This window comes from Scylla paramamosain, chromosome 4, assembly GCF_035594125.1.
Source record: "Scylla paramamosain isolate STU-SP2022 chromosome 4, ASM3559412v1, whole genome shotgun sequence".
Classification (NCBI taxonomy): Eukaryota; Metazoa; Arthropoda; class Malacostraca; order Decapoda; family Portunidae; genus Scylla; species Scylla paramamosain.
Genome location: NC_087154.1, coordinates 37824527 through 37834526, shown reverse-complemented (window position 1 = coordinate 37834526; position 10000 = coordinate 37824527). Strand labels below are relative to the sequence as shown.

Genomic DNA, 10000 nt, shown 5'->3' with positions numbered 1-10000 from the left:
CCTTCAAATCAAGTCTAAGGGACCCAGCGCGATCTTTTTGCCCCTCCCGATACAAAAAACACAACCAGAGCCTCGCCCGGTGACCTCTGCATTGTCCCTGGTAATCGAAGTCTTTGTGTGTACGGTTCCGTGTTTCGTGAGGCTCAGGGAAAAAAATGTCAAGGCGAAGCAGAAACAAAGGGAGCAATAATACGCCGGACCTCGTGGCTTGCTTTTGGCTTCAGGGAACGAGATTTTTTTCCTTTTTTTTTCCTTTTTTTTTCTTTCGTTTTTTTTTTTTTTCCTTTTTTTTCGTTTTTGTTTTTTGCGGTTCGAGTAAGTGATTGAGTCGAGTCGAGTTGGGTCGCGGTGTGTTTGGTGCATTTGAAGTCAGTTTTGATGATGTGGTTTTCTGGGAACAAGAATGGAGTGGGTTGTGATCTTTGATATATTGTGTTGGGGAGTAAGTGGGGTGATCATGTGTATGTGTTGGGAGGAGGGGGGATGTTCTCTCTCTGACGCCACAAAGTCAGGCCTTCACTTTATATCACAAAGCCATCCTGAACTCTTGATTGAAAATTATATTTAAAAGCAAATTATACTTATTCCATGCCAAAGGAAGAGGAGAGAAACGTACTCTCTGAACATAATGGTAAAAGAAAATACACTCTAATTATAATTCTGACGAAAATCTTTTAGTGTATTATCCATTCATAATACAACGATGATAAGCAATAAAAAGTGTGTAGTAGTAGTAGTAGTAGTAGTAGTTGTAGTAGTAGTAGTAGTAGTAGTAGTAAGTGATTGTAATAGTATAGAAAGAAAGAAGAATCAGCAGGAACAGTTTTGTCCCTCCTGAACCTGTGTATATTAAGTTAGACTATCTAATTTAAAAGCAAAAGATTCAGGACAGTAAAGGCGAAAACTCCTCCCTGAATAATAGTTGTAGTAGTAGTAGCAGCAGTAGTAGTATCAGTAGTAATAGTAGGTGCGTCAGGGTTCTCACGTGTAAGACAACTTTAAAGCAAACCAGAAACACGATCCATACGAGGCTACTTCCCCCGAACCGAGCCTCGATACGCCGCACACGAGCTGACGGGACAAAATATCCGAACTAACCAGCAAGGGCGCCACTTGGGACTCGCGTGGGGAAAATAGTTAAATAGACGCGCGTTGTTAATCAAATTGGACACGGGGCGCTCACGTTAATTTGGAATCGCGCGATGCTGGAAAAAAAGGTAATAATAATAATAATAATAATAATAATAATAATAACATCGGTTGCATAAAAGGAAAAAAAATAATGGAAATGTTGGACAGTGAAAATGTTAATTCGTAATATCATTTTGGGAGCTTCAGTCTTGCGTAATTTTATGAGAGGGAAAGCTGTAACGTGAGAGAGAGAGAGAGAGAGAGAGAGAGAGAGAGAGAGAGAGAGAGAGAGAGAGAGAGAGAGAGAGAGAGAGAGGTGAAGTGAAGGTTAGAGTACTACTACTATTACTACTACTACTACTACTATCTACTAGCTACTACTACTACTACTACTACTACTACTACTACTACTACTACTACTCTTGTTATTACCATCATCATTATCGTCAATATCTCTATTTCTGTTGTTGTTACAGTATATATTATTCTATTTTTTCCTCTTTCTTTTCCAGGCACTGTTTCTCCTGTCCAAGGTAAGTTACAGCTGGGAGGTAAAAAAATGCTAATATCACCGAGTATGTAAATTATCCTTAAGAAGTGAAATATTTGAAGTACCAGTAAAAAAAAAATATATCTTCGAATATTTTAAGAAGAATAGATAACGGTAGTCATTCAGTCAGTCAGTCATTCAGTCATTTGGTTAGTCACTCACTCACTCACTCACTCACTCAGGTTAGGTTAGGTTAGGTTAGGGTAGGTTAGTCAGTCAATCATTTACATGGTCAGTCGGTCAGCCAGTCAACCAGTCAGTTAGCTTGTTTGTTAGTTAGCTACTCAGTCAGTCAGTCAGTCAGTCAGTCAAGGATTCATTAATTTCAACGAAAGCTTATGCGTCTCCTAAATGAATATTACTGTACAAGACACGCCTACCGGCCTGCAATGAACCTTTTCACTGCCATAAACTTTCCCAATAATCACCTACAACATTTTAGACTCCTATTTTTTAACTAGTCTCTAAAATATTTTTGTAGTCGTGGCAAGAGAAAATTACCCTCGAATTCACTTTGTGTGTGTGTGTGTGTGTGTTGTGTGTGTGTGTCTGTGCCTCCATGCAAGCCCCTTTTTTATATTTTTTTACAGTGGTCTGAGTGTTAAATGGGCTAGCATCAGTCAGTCAGTCAGTCCAGTCGTTCATAGATTCACCTCATTTCATCGTAACATTATTAATTTTCCAGGACAGTATCACCGTACATATGAGACGCACCTTCTCTCTTCATTAGGTCAACACGTCACGTCTCTGAGCGTCACATCAATAACACGCTATGCTTCATCTCAGGCACCAGGAAAGTTTTATGAGGGCATTATATATATTTTTTCTTCATCTTTCAGACTTTAATAATCGTCCGCGCTCTGTTCCTCCATATCTATTTTTAGCAGATAAACTTTAATACCGAGGGAGAGAGAGAGAGAGAGAGGGAGAGAGATAAAAAAGCTAGTCTAAATACGATAATTATTGGTTCTCATATCATTAGTGTGTTTTATTTCATGGAAGTAGGGAAGGGATAATGGATTTATCAAAGCCCCGTAAGAAGTGCGTCTGTTTAATGCCTGGTCTGTAAAGGGAATATGTGAAGCGCAGATGAAAGCATGTAATTAATAGCAGAGAGAGAGAGAGAAACAAAGACAGACAAATAGAAAGACTGACAGAGAGAAATAGATATAAACAGACTGACAGGCAAGTAAACAGAACTGACGGTCAGAGAAGACAGATGCATGCAAGAATGATAAGAAAGCATACAAATAAACTAGCCAAAGAGAAAAGCATAAACATAAACAGATCAGGCAGAAAGACGAAACGATATAGATTGGTGGAGGGAGACGACGTACAGAGACACAGAGTGTGAAAGACAAAGCAGACAAGCAAGCAGGCAAAATAGACAGCAAAGAACGAGCGAAACAGGGAGATGCAGATAGGCAGACAAGAAGACAAGCAGAAACGGTCATGTAGAGAAATAGATACAAACAAGCAATGCAAGTGACATACGAGCAGAGAGAAAACGGAGACGTAGAAAGGCAGGGAAGGTCAGCAGAGGAGGAGGAGGAGGAGAGGAGGAGAAAGAGGGAGGAGGAGAAGAGGAGGGAGACAGGGGGAGAATACAGGTCAAGTCTCGTCCCAGATCTAGTGACTTCAAGCGCCAATATCGATTGAAGAAAACCCTGATAATATTCAACACGAAGTGGTCGCTTCACACACCTTCCTTTCAAGAGACGTGAATATATCGATTCCAGAACGTGTTAATGTGAAGCTTTACAAGAAGAGAGATGTAGAGATTAATATTGCGTAAGATTCTCTGTACGTGAACCCTGCATTGAATTGAAACCAGAGGAAAACTATAAGGAATGTGGATCTGGTGGGTATAGTTTTCGAATAATGGAAAAAGAAAGTCCAAGGTGGTTATTTTATATTTGTTTGTATGTACGTACATGTGTTTACTTAGAAGCATAAAATTATATGAAGAAGCAGGCCAAGTTAATAAAGGGAGGAAGGAAAAAGTGTGTTACCTTTACTTTTTGCTACTTCATTAGCATACAGTGGAACAAAGAAAACTAAACGAAAATGCGTATTCGTGATGTACACGTATGACCAAAAGAAGGAAAAAGTTAAATTTATATTAAAACAGTGGTGGTGATAAGTGTTTGCACGAATATTACGCAGAAGATTTGCATTTAAAGTGTCTATATTCTATACTACATGAAGAGTAATGTACAAAATGAAACGAAAAAAATAAAATAATTATAAGCTCTTGAGAATATATTACGTTTTAAGATTACATATTGCATGAAAAAATGAAATATATTTTCTATTAAAAAATATCAGGTCAGAATTTAATGTTACAGTGAATGGTATGCATAAAAGAAGAATGCGAAAAATGTGTAATAAAAGAATAAAGCATAGAGGTATACAGATGTGTAGCAGCCAAGGCCATCGCAGTGCCTCCGTGTCGCTCATTTTTTTCTCTCTCTCTCTCTCTCTCTCTCTCTCTCTCTCTCTCTCTCTCTCTCATCTCTCTCTCTCTCTCTCTCTCTCTCTCTCTCTCTCTCTCTCTCTCTTAAACATACGTACGGTTTTCTGGTGGTAAATCGGTGTTCCTGCTTCTAGTTACTGTAAGGAAAATTATGATTATCAATATGGTGTTTACTCATATCTTCACAGTATTCATACGTACGATTTTCTTGTGTATTTCAGCGTAATGGTACGTAGAGCTCTTATGAATTATACATATGAATAGAATCGCATATTAATAGGCGAATTACCACGAAAATATTGATATTATCTTTATTCGTGCGTACAGTCACATTTTTCCACCGATAATTCTTTTTTCCAGATGCATACTAACATGGAAATTCTTCTTTTACTCTTTTCACAATATAGGTTAAATATTACAGTTAGTTTTATCTATTCATACATGTCAAGGAGACTGACGAAGGGCGAAAAAAAAAAGATAGGAAAAGCTGTTCTACCACTGAATCCTTCGCATTTAAACCCGAAGATTATAGCAGATATGTAGAAATCTCGTATGCTAATTACAAAAAACCTGCCAGATAATACTCTCTAAACACGTAAATTTCGCATAATAGTAAATAATGGCACGGGGGTGAAACTTTTAACACGTCTATTTCAACGTTACTGATTTTCCAGGGTACATTTTCCCCCAGGTGAAGTCGCCGAGGAAGCAAGACGGTCAAGTGGACGCGTCTCCGCAGCAGCCGCACCGGACCAGTGTTCTCGAATATTTACAGCAAGTTACCATCACATTATGAGGCTTCGATCCCCCCTTGGCGCCCATACTTTTACCGGGGTGAGACTCAGCCGCCGAGATTCTTCCCATAAAAATAGTTAACTTGCGTCGGAAAAAATGGTAGTAAGATTTTTTCTCTGGATTTGCTCGGCGGGTGCTCTCGTCCCCTGCCAGAGATCTAATCCTCCAGCCTCCGCCAGACTCAAGACGATGTGTTTGTCTCAAAAATATCACGTTTGTGCTTTTGTTTGCTAGTTTTGAGGCGAGTGTAGGGCTGCGTTTCTTTGGTTGGTGGAGAGAGAGAGAGAGAGTGGGGGGAGGGATAGGAAACAAAAAAGATATCCGCTAATCTATTTACTACTACGTGTTGAAGAATTAATAGAATAAATTAGAGCTCTCTCGTTATAGACGGACGGATAGACACACACGGACAGACAAAAGACACAGACAGACGGACAGAAATAGACATATAACGCCGCGGATTCCCTCACACATGCAAATGAACGTGCCTAATATTCATAAAGAGACAGGCACACACAGAGACACAAAGACAGACAGGCATATAAAAGTAGATAAATAAATTGGCTGCTTCTTAATAATGTTCGTCAAACTTTAATTGTATTTCGTCCCGCGGGAGGAAGGAAGATAAAAAAATAAGTTAATAAGTTGTTAATAGAGAACACAAAGTCATCACCGTGAAGAAAAAAAACAAATTATATATATAAGTTAACCTGAAAACTCCAAGGAATTTGGTAGAGTTGGTGTGAGAAACTAATCTTTTTTTTCCCATTTCTTTTATTTTCTTCCCTCCACCTCCACCTCTTCTTTATTTTTAATGATCTGATAAAACTTCTTAATTGCTTTTGTCTCGACCATCCTCTTCGGCTGTCTGGTGTCGGGAGGTTGGTATTAAGCTGAGCACTTTCTCGACCTCGTTCATGTTCGTCGTGAAAGTTTGGATTCTGAGTCGCCGGGAATGGAGCGGAGGACGTGATGAAGACTTGATGGGAGGCAGAGTGAGATGGAAAGATGGAAATTCACAAAAGTTACAAAGAATGGGAGGAAGAGAAAAATGCAATAAACTGGGGATAACTGGAAAAGATGGAGAGATTGATGGAATATGGAGGTGGAGGTGGAGTTCGAAAAATCAGGACCAGGACAAGAAGATGCAGTGGAGAAAAATCATTGGAGAAGATGGAGATGTGGGAAATGCAGTGGAATAAGATGAAATAGAGAAAAACTGGAGGAGGTGGAGGAATTGAAATGACTTTTAAATAATGAAACCAAAAGAATACATAAGTAGAGAAAAATAGTTGGAGAAAATGAAGAAAAAAAATAGAAATGCAGTAGAGATATGAATAATGAGAGCAAGGTAATAAAATGAAATAAAATAAATAAAACTGGAGATGGAAAAAAAAAATGGGAATATAGTAGAGTTACGAATAGAGAGCAACAGAAAAAAAGATAGAAGGAGAAAAGAAAGTAACTGAAGATAAAAGACACAGATGCAGAAGAGAGGCAACAACAGAATAGGATAAAAATGAACAAAAAAAAGAAAAAAAAAACTGGAGATATGATAAAAAAAAATGCATAAAGACAAGAAAAGTACAAACAATACGCAGGAATGAATAAAGGTGGACTTGTATGTACTATACGTTGCACTAACTCCTAGCGCTGAAAGCAACGGGAGAGGGAAAAAGGCAGTGAAGAGTAGCAGTGGTGAGGACAATAAGTGCGCGTTGCCCTTTAACTCATCCAGTTTACGTGGTACAGAGAGCGTTACTGTGAAGCAAAAGTGTATCTCATCTTATTGTTTTTCCGGACTTACGTGTAGCAAATGGTGGGCGGTGGAAAGGCAATGCTCTCAAGTGGATTTATATCGAGTGTTATTTATTTTTGTTAATTTCCCGTGTGCGGAAGGTGGACGAAAGTGTCTTTTATTTTTTTTCTAATATATTTTTGTTGTTTGTTATTGTATTCTCTCTTCATGTGTACGGATTTTACTCCCAGTTTTATATCATTTTCTCATTTCCTTTGTGCGGAACATGGACGAAAGCATTGTATTTCTACAAGTGTATTTCTGCTAGTGTATTTCTCTCATTTATCGTTGTTTTCTCTGTTCGTGTGCACGGAGGGATGGACGAAGGAAGCTTATTTCAAGTGTTATTGTGCAGTTTATTGTTTTGTTTTTCTCTGTTTACTGGCTGGAGGAAAGAAAGGCAACGTATTTACTCGTAGGTTCTATTTGTACCGCTCATTCTGTTATTTTCCCGGTTGACGCATACAGAGAAGCGAATCAGTGGTAAGCGCATTTGGTAAGCGCATTTTCACTCATTATTTGCTGGCGGATATGCACACATTGCCTCCTTTCAAAACTATCCAAATGTCCCGATGTATTTAATCTGTTTTTTCCATTTCATCTTTATAGGTGGAGGAATTGAGAGTGGTTAGTGCAATATGGCACTTCCACTTATTATTTGTATTACTCGTATAAATGGAGATCAGAACATAAGAAAATAAGGAAAGCTGCAAGAGGGCGTCAGGTTTACATGTGTGCAGTCTCTGTATGAAACATATCTACCTACGTATGTACTTCCACCTATCATTCTCATCCATAAATTGATTTAATATTCGTTTTAAATGACTCACCACGAACAACATGATTACTGAGTCTATACCATTCATCTCCCAATCTATTTGAGAATCAGGGATGAACTATGTACCACGAGTGTTTCCTCCAAAGCCACCCAACAACCTTCTTGTATCTCCGCCCCATGAAGCGGTCGGCGGCGAGGACAGAAAAAGCCTTCACGTTATTAATGGCCGGATAGCCGCGCTTGGCAGTGGGGTCATGAAGGCTCGTTATTATTTGCCCCCCAACCAATTTCTTCTTCCTTAAGCCATTTAATGTTTTTCGTCGACCGGTTTCCTTTGTCACTCTTTTCCACGCAGACGAAGGGGCCGCGTGTGGGTACATCGTGAAGAATGTTTATCATGCTTGTTTTACGAATGATTTTGATCACTAGGGGGTCTCTGCTGTATTCTGTCTTTCCATCTTCTTATGAACTGAGCTGTTTCAAGAGAGGAATATCAATGCTCTCTGAATTAAAGTGACCAATACGATTAGAGCCTTTTTCTTGTTACTTTTTTGCGTAAGAGTAATAAATCAGGGTTTTTTTTTTCAATTTTTTTATGGTCTTCATCTAGCTTCTGCGTTTAAAGGAAAGTTATCTTAAGTGTCTCAGTGATGCTTACTTGCAGTGATTTCTTAAGGGATGTTAGAAATAAAAAAAAATATATATATAATTCAAGAAGAAAAGCGGAAGAAAAATTATGAAAGATGAAGGAGGAAAATATCGTTCGTAAAAAGTATCATAGTACAAACGTTAAAAAGCAATAATTACTTCCAGCATTTGTTTTTCTTTAAAAAAAAAAAACAACTTCGCAGGACAAATAGTAGAAATACAGTTCTGAAATTGGAGTTTTCCCAGTTATGCTTCCTTTGCAAAAATACTCAAGTCCAGGAGCTTAGACCAGGCGTTGCATTCAGTATTTTTGTCCTCTCAAAACTGCAAGGAGGAACGCTCGTACAATTCCAAGATTCACCTCGTGTCCTTCTAATTACGTTTATGCCGGGCACTGTTTACTTTGCCTGCACAGAAAAGTATTGTATCTAATGTCGCCTCATAAAAGCTGCAGGAAACAAAGCTGAAGTGTACTGAAGTTCTCAAGGCTATTAAAGCTGTAAAAAACAAAAAAGGAGGAAAAGAAAAGGAAAAAAACAGATGAGTTTGAGCCTCATAATGAGTGAGGGAGATAGCTGGCCACAGGCACGTATCCCTCCACGCACTGTGATATTTGAACCCAATCATCTCTGTTTTGTTTTTTCTTTCATCCATTCTTTCATTCTTTTTCTTTCTTTCCTCCAATGTTTTATTTTTTTTTTATCTCCACAGTGATATTTAAACCCAGTCCCCAGCATTTTTCTTTTTAGACTAACAAAATTTTAAAGGGAACGCCTGATTTTTCTTCGTTAAAACTGATGTGGTAAACAGAAATCAGACAGTTCATGTCCACCTAACGTTGTCATTGATAATACGTGATGCCTTTAACCGGCCGTTGTGGTGATGGCTGTCTGGCGCCTTACCTCAGCTGTCTGGTCTTTGCTTTCTTTAGCGGTGTTTGTTAACGCTCCCTTGGCCACTGAGAGGGGCGACGACTGCCTCCTGACCCTCACCGCAGGTTTTTTGGTCTTCACTTTCCTTGGCAATGTTTGGACGCTGAGAGGGTCAATGGCCACCTCCCAGTCTGTCCTCCTGCTCCCTCGACCTTTCGAGACAACTGTTGTGTCAGAATTATAATGGAAAATTCAGGTGGAAACATTACGTTGCATGTTTTCTTCTCTCTCAGTCACGCAATACAGCACACGAGAGCCAAATGCAAAAGTTGTAACCTAATGAATCGTGAAAGGTTAAAAGAATAAAGCAATAAGTCCGTTAGTGAAGCATTCAATATAATGACTATCAATTTCCTGACGTGGTGCACGCAGATCCTATCCGCGTATTTTATTTATTTATTCATTTTTTTTTTTAATATAGTAGAGAGAAAGATCAAGGAGTGGCGGAGGCCGACCATAAATCACGTATACTGCATGCATCATGTTTTACGGGCAGGAAAATTTGAACAATTTTACAAAAAAAGGAGTTTTATATTTTTATGCTCTAAGAAAAACTGTGTACTACGGAAAAGAAAACTGTCTATTACGGAAATGGGCTCTGCATGTTAACAGACAGCAAATCTTGTACCGTTAGATGTCGTGCCGCTTCGAGTAAGTAGGAGACACGCCGTGCAGAGAGGCGCTCCTTTTGGGGGACGCTGAGTGAGCCGTGAAGTGGCCCTCAAGGGGCCAGCGTCTGATTGTTCTCGGTGAAGAGGAAGTTTGTACCTCTCAGCCAGCGTCAGGGCGGCGGAATTCCCTGGTCAGCACGCGTCCGTATTTAGCCCAGACACAGACCTTCGTTGTCTCAGGGCACTGCACGAGATGGCTCCTTTTTGGCATTTATGTGTCT

At 39.2% G+C, this 10000-nt stretch overlaps 1 protein-coding gene across 6 annotated transcripts in view; it reads left to right on the top strand.

The window, feature by feature from the left end:
- Window positions 1-10000, top strand: part of LOC135100071 (orexin/Hypocretin receptor type 1-like) — a 306348-nt gene that overhangs the window by 279798 nt on the left and 16550 nt on the right. For 4 of the 6 annotated variants that reach the window (XM_064002965.1, XM_064002964.1, XM_064002968.1 and 1 more), the window contains one exon: window positions 1644-1664. The exons of the other annotated variants lie outside the window; for them this stretch is intronic. The gene's annotated coding sequence lies outside the window, so the exon portion shown is untranslated. The remainder of the gene's footprint in view (window positions 1-1643; window positions 1665-10000) is intronic. 6 annotated transcript variants of the gene reach the window in all.